Genomic DNA, 9,183 nt, shown 5'->3' with positions numbered 1-9,183 from the left:
ACTACCCCTAGTTGACTACCCCTAGTTGACTACCCCTAGTTGACTACCCCTAGTTGACTACCCCTAGTTGACTACCCCTAGTTGACTACCCCTAGTTGACTACCCCTAGTTGACTACCCCTAGTTGACTACCCCTAGTTGACTACCCCTAGTTGACTACCCCTAGTTGACTACCCCTAGTTGACTACCCCTAGTTGACTACCCCTAGTTGACTACCCCTAGTTGACTACCCCTAGTTGACTACCCCTAGTTGACTACCCCTAGTTGACTACCCCTAGTTGACTACCCCTAGTTGACTACCCCTAGTTGACTACCCCTAGTTGACTACCCCTAGTTGACTACCCCTAGTTGACTACCCCTAGTTGACTACCCCTAGTTGACTACCCCTAGTTGACTACCCCTAGTTGACTACCCCTAGTTGACTACCCCTAGTTGACTACCCCTAGTTGACTACCCCTAGTTGACTACCCCTAGTTGACTACCCCTAGTTGACTACCCCTAGTTGACTACCCCTAGTTGACTACCCCTAGTTGACTACCCCTAGTTGACTACCCCTAGTTGACTACCCCTAGTTGACTACCCCTAGTTGACTACCCCTAGTTGACTACCCCTAGTTGACTACCCCTAGTTGACTACCCCTAGTTGACTACCCCTAGTTGACTACCCCTAGTTGACTACCCCTAGTTGACTACCCCTAGTTGACTACCCCTAGTTGACTACCCCTAGTTGACTACCCCTAGTTGACTACCCCTAGTTGACTACCCCTAGTTGACTACCCCTAGTTGACTACCCCTAGTTGACTACCCCTAGTTGACTACCCCTAGTTGACTACCCCTAGTTGACTACCCCTAGTTGACTACCCCTAGTTGACTACCCCTAGTTGACTACCCCTAGTTGACTACCCCTAGTTGACTACCCCTAGTTGACTACCCCTAGTTGACTACCCCTAGTTGACTACCCCTAGTTGACTACCCCTAGTTGACTACCCCTAGTTGACTACCCCTAGTTGACTACCCCTAGTTGACTACCCCTAGTTGACTACCCCTAGTTGACTACCCCTAGTTGACTACCCCTAGTTGACTACCCCTAGTTGACTACCCCTAGTTGACTACCCCTAGTTGACTACCCCTAGTTGACTACCCCTAGTTGACTACCCCTAGTTGACTACCCCTAGTTGACTACCCCTAGTTGACTACCCCTAGTTGACTACCCCTAGTTGACTACCCCTAGTTGACTACCCCTAGTTGACTACCCCTAGTTGACTACCCCTAGTTGACTACCCCTAGTTGACTACCCCTAGTTGACTACCCCTAGTTGACTACCCCTAGTTGACTACCCCTAGTTGACTACCCCTAGTTGACTACCCCTAGTTGACTACCCCTAGTTGACTACCCCTAGTTGACTACCCCTAGTTGACTACCCCTAGTTGACTACCCCTAGTTGACTACCCCTAGTTGACTACCCCTAGTTGACTACCCCTAGTTGACTACCCCTAGTTGACTACCCCTAGTTGACTACCCCTAGTTGACTACCCCTAGTTGACTACCCCTAGTTGACTACCCCTAGTTGACTACCCCTAGTTGACAATTAACTACTAATTCAGTATAATAGGGGTAGAGTTCAGTAGGGGTAAATTTCTCAACTTAAGAACTGACCAGATTTTGTTTAGGGTTGTGTGTTAAAACTGTTTTATGTTCTTCCTTTACAAAACATCTGGTTTTAGGGTCAAGTTTGAGGGAAGGTTGTTATTTACAATTAGGTTTGACTTTAGGGTAGATAAGGTTTAGTCAATTTTCCTTCAATGCTTTAAGAAATGATTTGTTGCTCTGAGAAGTTTAGGATTGGTTAAGAAACCCTTGTAGTTAGTATAAGGTGTAAGACAGTGGTATATTTTTGTCTACAAAAAAGTAGATGAAGAGGATTCAAACTGCTGGTTAAGACCATGCAAGAAAGAACTGAACATTGAATAATCTTGGTGAAAGATCCATCATTGGTGTGTGGATGGGAATAAAATGATGATTCAAGTGACATGGTATCCAAGTAGATGACATCGATCCAAGATAAGGCTAGTGTTTGAAGAGAGAGAGAGGGGGGGAAGGAATGGTTAAACTGTTAAGAGTTTTCAAAGACTGCACTAAGGAAATCCAGATGACCAAGATGTAGATACAAATGAAACCATGATGCATATGAAAGATTCAATAGATGATCTGACAATAAAATATACATATAATCAAATTCCTTTTGGTTGGGTTAGAGCAGTTTCAATTTATAAAACGTATGAACATGATCCAAATACATGCCAAGCTTACTGTTGTTTAGGGGTGGGGGTTGGTTAGGGCTGTATCATCCACATTAAATTTAGTTACTACCGATGTTAGGTCATATTTGCTGCTATTTTTCTACTTGACAGTTCGGAATGAGGAACCTAAGGATGTTTGGCCTTTTTAGGCCATGCACTGCCAGCCTTTCTGGCCTTCAGGTTCACACACCAGTCTTCAGTCCATCCCCACAGTCCATATGGGACAGGACAGGTGAGCAAAGAGTTAGGGTTAATCTTTAAGTTAAGATTAAATTGCCATTTTTCCTCCCCTTTCTATAGATCAAAGCTTCATCTAAACTCATTTAAAAGCAAAGAAAAAAATAAACCCTTGTCGTTACGTGTAGGGGTCAGGGCAATATTCCAGTCCAGAAAAAGTAAATTCACTATTTAAAATGCTGGGTACTTATGATCAAAGAATAGTTGTTTAATTAATCCCTACTTATAGAAGATTAATAAAAATTTGCAATAGCAGTCACTTAGCCTCTTTAAAAAAATGCTTAATGCTAAATTAGAAAAAACAGGTTTTAAATAGTCTAATATTCTATCAAAGATGCTATAAAAAGGTCATCTGCTTAACTTTTTTTAGCAAAGAAATTACTGCTTTCCCACTATTATGCCAAACATTTGTACGAACCCTTCAGTACAGTTAGTGGTTTCTCCTCTGAGCCTGAAACCATGTAGCACGATTACAAACTGTTCTCAGCCTGGAATTCTAAGCATGGTTAGACAACAGTGCGAATAGATTATGAGTGTTGATGTCAGGGCTCTGTTACCAAGCTACCACAGCTGGCTCAGAAGCATGCTAGCCAGACATCCACAAGTAAACACTTCATTTAATATAAGAAAATTATACAGGTCAGACAATAGTTTAAAAAGGGTTTAAACCATAGAGCAGTCTCTGGAAGAGAAGTGAATAACTCATAACTCAATTATTTCATTGACTAATTTTATACATTGTTTATTTTATCCAACCAGTCATCTAAAATAATGAAAAAGCCTATTTTATAAATGACAAGTTTAATAATTTGATTGACATGAAGCAATTGAGACCTTTCATTCGCCTGACTAATGCAAGTTTATTGCATGCAGCACTGTATTTGGTAGCACAAATCTCGCTCTGATCCAGGATAGAACTAAACCAATGACTACATGCACTGAGACTTTTTCCTGCAGCGCATCGAATAAAGCAAATAAGAAATGCGTATCAAGGCCTATGGTAGAAAGTCAACCTTCAATAATTAAACAGTGCCGTCCAAGGTACTGTTTTATGATTTCTTAGTCTATATATGCTTTAATAAACTAGTCAAATGAATGAATTTAAACTAAGTCGGTATTGCTCTTAAAATCACTAGGTTTTGACATGTTAATGAGCAATTTTCAGCAGTAGGCCATTATATGATTCAGTTATACACAAGTTTGACATTTATGGGGCTGTGTAACGTTTGTGTTGTTTTGTTCCCTGATCTTTAATATATACTGGGTACCCATGCAAAAATTTTCAAAAAATGTCAACCTGCTAAATAGTGCTTTAAATCCTGATGCATTTTCACATTTGTTCATTTCACCTGCTGCATTCATTATTTAATGTTTGAATACTTAACAGCCATTGTTTTAAACAAGTGTCAAACTCAGTTCCAAAATGGCCGCAGCTCTGCACAGTTTAGTTCCAACCCTAATTAAACACCTGATAAAACTGATTGAGTCCTTCAGGCTTGTTTGAAACCTACAGGTAAGTGTGTTGGAGCAGGGTTGGAACTAAACTGTTGAGGGCTTCAGCCCTCCAGGAATCTAGTTGACACCCCTGGTTTAAAGGGTTATATTTTACCATCAAAATGTATAATCAACTTATAGATTGTAAAAATTAAAGTTAAGTGCCCGCTCACTTTTGACAAGGCCCATCCAAAATATATTTCTGCTATTGTAATACAAATGCACGATTGCATTATTATAGTTTAATTTTATGTCAAGTTCAGGAATCTTAAATACTTATTCCCCCTGCAAACATTTTCAATTGTTACATGTCATTTCCCCTCCAAATTAAATTTAGCCAGAGGCGCGCAACATATGACCTCTAAAAAAAGGTGCTGTAACATTACCTATATGCAGCACCACTATATGAGAGCGGCATAGCAGTGTTTAGTCACTTGGTTGCTTTTGTTTTTATTAACTTGAAAGTTCTCAGCTATTAAGTTTAATTGAACAGGGAGCGGTTTACATTGAATTAAAGGCAACTACTGATGTGTTGTGTAAGGTTTCAAAGAGCTGTTGCAGTATGAGTGGAAAATAAAACCGTATTAGTGCTGCCTTGTCTAACAATAGTTTTAAAAGGGTTTAAACCATAGAGCACTCTCTGGAAGAGAAGTAATAACTCTGTTATTTCATGGACTTATTTTATACATAGTTTATTTTCTAACCAGTCATCTAAAATAATGAAATGGCCTGTTATTTTATTAATGGGGAGTTTAATAATTTGATTGACATCCTGAGCATTAAGACCTTTAATTCGCCTGACTGACGCAAGTTTTTCTGCACGCAGCACTGTATTTGGTAGCACAAATCTCGCTCTGATCCAGGAGAGAATTAAACCAATGACTACATGCACTGAGACTTTCCTACTGCACATCGAATAAAGCAAATAAGAAATGCTTATCATTGAAGCCTTTGGTAGAAAGTCAACTTTCAATAGTTTTTTTTTGACTTTGCTCTAAAGCTTTAGTGGCACTGCTGTCCAAGGTACTGTTGTGTGATGTCTTAGTCTATATATGCTCTAATAAACTACTCACATCAATTAATTTAATAAATGTCGGCATTGCTCTCAAAATAATCACTAGGTTTTGACATGTTAATAAATGAATAATAAATTCAGCATTTCAGCAGTAGGCCATTGTGATTTAGTTTTACACAAGTTTGACATTTATGGGGCTGCGTAACGCTTTCGTTTTGTTTCCTGATCTTTAATATATACTGGGTAGCTATGCAAAAGTTTTCTAAATGTCAAGCTTATAAATAAATAAATCTTTATATCCTGATGCATTTTCAAATCCGTTTATTTCACTTGCTGCATTCATTTAATGTTTGAATACTTAACAGCTATTGTTTAACATGGGTGTCAAACTCAGTTCCAAAAGGGCCGCAACGCTGCACAGTTTGGTTCCAACCCTAATTAAACACACCTGATCAAACTAATTGAGTCCTTCAGGCTTGTTTGAAACCTACAGGTAAGTGTTGGAGCAGGGTTGGAACTAAACTGTGCAGGGCTTCAGCCCTCCAGGAATTTAGTTTAACACCTCTGGTTTAAAGGGTTATATTTTACCATCAAAATGTAGCACGTTATAATCAACTTATAGATTATAAAAATTAAAGTTGAGTGCCATTAGTTAAAGTGCCCGCTCAATTTTGACAAGGCCCGTCCAAAATATATTTCTGCTATTGCAATACAAATGCACTAGTTGCATCAGTTTAATTTTATGTCATTCAGAGATCTTAAACATTTATTCCCCCTGCAAACATTTTCAATCGTTACATTGTCATTTCCTCTCCAAATTAAATTTAGCCAGAGGCGTGCAACATACGACCTCTAAAAAAGGTGCTGTAACATGTACCTATATGCAGCACCACAATAGGAGCGGCATAGCAGTGTTTTGTCACTTGGTTGCTTTTGTTTAACAACTTGAAAGTGTGTTTTAGCTATTGAGTTTAATTGAACAAATGGAGCGGTTTACATTGCATTAAAGGCAACTACTGATGGGTTGTGTAATGTTTCAAAGAGCTGTTGCAGCATGAGTGGAAAATAACTGTATTAGTGCTGCCTGGCCCAGTTTGGCACAAAATTGAGCTGTTTCATTTAGAGAACGATTCAGCGAGTGGAAAAGCAGCTAAAGTTTATGAAAAATTTTAATCTGGATGTAGAGAATCTCATAGCACAGAAACAGCACTCCTAAAGGCGTATTTATACTTCTGCATCAAGCACACAAGTATGCTTCAGCACAACCTGTGCATGGTTAGAGCCCTTGCTGTGGCAGTCCAACACTGATGCACACCTCAATGAATAGAGCAAGCTGTGATTGGTCAGCTTTGTAGAGCTGACAAGTGCCCCAAACTAGTACTCATCTTCAGTCAGTAATTTGGGGGCTATTTCTGACAGCAACCTGTGTAAGGCCAGAATAAGCATCTGTAAAACTCAATTTCTTCATCTTAATGTTGCCAAACTTTGACGAGCTATCAATAACTGATGCAGAAAAGCTTATTCATGCTTTCATTACCTCTCGATTAGACTACTGTAATGAGTTACTAGGCGGATGCCCTGCTGGCCTCACTAACAAACTGCAGCTGGTTCAAAATGCAGCTGCTAGAGTGCTTTCTAGAACTAAGAAATCACATTACTCCAGTTCTTTCATCGGTGCATTGACTCACTATTAAATATTTAATTTACAATGTTATTGTTTACCTACAAAGCCCTCAATGCCTTAGCTGCCCAGTATTTGAGGGAGCTCCTGGTGTATTAGAGCATGAGATTAATTCTTTTAAGACCCTATAGTGACCCACGAGTCTACATATTGATCCTGAAGGGTCAGTCTGTACACCAGCCGCTGACCTCTCCCATCTGCAGCTTCTCCACAATGGATGTCCACCATTCTCCAGCATCCGGTGCCTAGACTGCAGCTCTGTACAGAAAGTTTGGCCAGAGGAGAAATGGTCATGCCCAACTGAGCCTGGTTTGAGGTTATTTTTCCCCTTTACTTTGGTCGGTTGGCAAACTGGCTCGCTTGGTTTGGGGCTTGTGTAGTTGAGCATGGATGGATTTTTCTTCATTGTTTTGACTTTCAGCAGTGAAAATTAAACACCGAAAATAATCTCTGAAAACTGAGCCGATTTAAACTTCTCATACCTGATGCGAAAATAAAGCATGCACATCCTCAAAGATCCTTAGTCCAGTTGTAATAGAAGTTTATATGAATGTTCAAGAAAATGAAGCAGATAAGGGAGATTCCACTGAAGGAAGAATTCATGCAATGAGTGAATAGGTCATTGAGAGATTACCAAGGTAACCCATATGCCCGGAGCACTGAGCTGCCCAAAGAGCTGATTTATTGTGAATAAACCTCAAAGCAGCTGCTGGGCAAATTATATTGAGTTTTAAGGTTCTGGACAGATTTTAAACCAGTCATCAGAAATATCTCCCTAAGGGTTAACTTTATTATGAGACCACTGCAAATGACATGGAGTACTGTCTGACAAATACATTTTGGAAATAGGTGTACGGTCTATGCCATTGTGTAGTTGGGAACTTCTACAAATCACGCTATGTGGGGAGAAAAAAAAAAAAAAAAAAAAAGTTCACAATAGAAGCAAACTGATTTTCATTGCTTAAGTGAAAGCCTTAAAGTGAGGGCTTTTGTATTTGAAAGGATTCTCACTGCCAAAAGGAATTCTTGATACTTGAGATGTTTTCATATAAATTTGAGATTTTTGATGAGGAAACTGGAACAGGTAAAGTTGAAATATTTATAGGTGAAGGTCAAACTATTCCCATGAAATTGAGATTGTAAAAGTTTAGTGTGGTTACTTTCACTGAGAGGTTCTGGGGTTAGATGTTCTAGGAGTTACAGAAGATAATATTTTTGAAACATCCATATACACTACAGATGTTCTGGAGAAGGCACGTAGGGGTTTTTTCTGAAAAGTTCTGGGTTACAAGTTTTAGAAGAATAAACATTTTAAATCTTCCCATGGAGTTTATAAACAAATTTGAGTTATAAATTTATATTAAATCTTTCCATGGAAATAATGGATCTTAAAGAGGGAAAATCTGGTCATTCTGCAAAGTTGTAAGTTATAATTTGAGATTTGGTGTTTTAAAGAGTCCCTATGAAAGTTCTATTCTTACTCCTTAACCTTAATCCTAGTAAAATCTGAGGTAACAAATCTTCAGTAGTTCTCATGTTTGAATTGATGATTTTTTGAAAAGTTCTTGAATGACTGGTGTAGGTGGTGTTGATGCACAATGTGCTGTTGTGTGGTGGTGCTAATCACCAATAGAAGACTGGGCTTCATTTAAGGCCTGTTCGCCCCCGGCCACCTTCCCTGCGTGCTGTCCAAGTGGACCCAGGGAGGCTGAATACTTACCACTCCCCCAAGTGACCTTTTGTTAACACCGCAAGGTTGCCCAGGCCACCCGAGAAGAGTCTGAAGATGTTTCTCTATGGGGCCTACTCTGGCTAATCCAGAGACCAGGCTCCCCAGGACCCCAGATATCTCCAGGGAACAGGAGAGCCCTTGCCCAAATCAGCTGAATCCAACAGGTAGATTCAGGAGTAAAAGTTGGCCATGAACTGGTCATTGCCTTCTCACTCCCTGCTGATTTTCTCCAGAATAATTCCAGTCAACATCCAGGGAATTAAATAAATCTAAAATGAATAAATAACTCCACAAATGTGACTGGAAGTATTCAAAGAGATATTACTGACCTCCAACTAATTCCTGGAATTGAAAAATTTAAGAGGCCAGGTCGAGGTTCAGTCTGGCGGATATATCTTTGTAGATATATCATGCTTCTACCAGATGACTCCCCTAAGGCAATGCAAGAACCAAGCAGACATTATCCTTATCAGGGATAACCGTTGGGAGCATTACCCTGAAGAAAATGAGAGTCTGGGCTATTGACAAGGTGTTGAGACACAGCATTTCGGCAATGGTGATGACCATTTGTTTGTTTGTGTTTTTCTTTGTTCTTGTTTGTATATTTTTATTCAGAATTTGATTATCTGATGTCTAGGTTGTTTTCCCATACTTTGATTATCATATTTAAGCTTATGAAGCCCTTTAAAATCGTGTTTTAATAGAGAATAGACCATATGCAAATGA

The 9,183-nt window shown here is 39.4% G+C and overlaps 1 long non-coding RNA gene across 1 annotated transcript; it reads left to right on the top strand.

Annotated features, from left to right (window-relative positions):
- The first annotated feature begins 1,666 nt into the window (after positions 1-1,666).
- Positions 1,667-8,939, top strand: LOC147838667 (uncharacterized). The gene is made up of 3 exons (XR_015522506.1): positions 1,667-3,982; positions 4,112-5,469; positions 5,599-8,939. It is a non-coding gene; the product is annotated as an uncharacterized LOC147838667 (long non-coding RNA).
- Positions 8,940-9,183: the final 244 nt, after the last annotated feature.

The sequence above is a fragment of the Danio rerio genome, chromosome 22 (assembly GCF_052040795.2).
Source record: "Danio rerio strain M-AB ecotype USA chromosome 22, GRCz13ab, whole genome shotgun sequence".
In the NCBI taxonomy this organism is placed as follows: domain Eukaryota; kingdom Metazoa; phylum Chordata; class Actinopteri; order Cypriniformes; family Danionidae; genus Danio; species Danio rerio.
The sequence above is the reverse complement of the archived record's forward strand: the minus strand, read 5'-3'. Positions and strand labels throughout refer to the sequence as shown.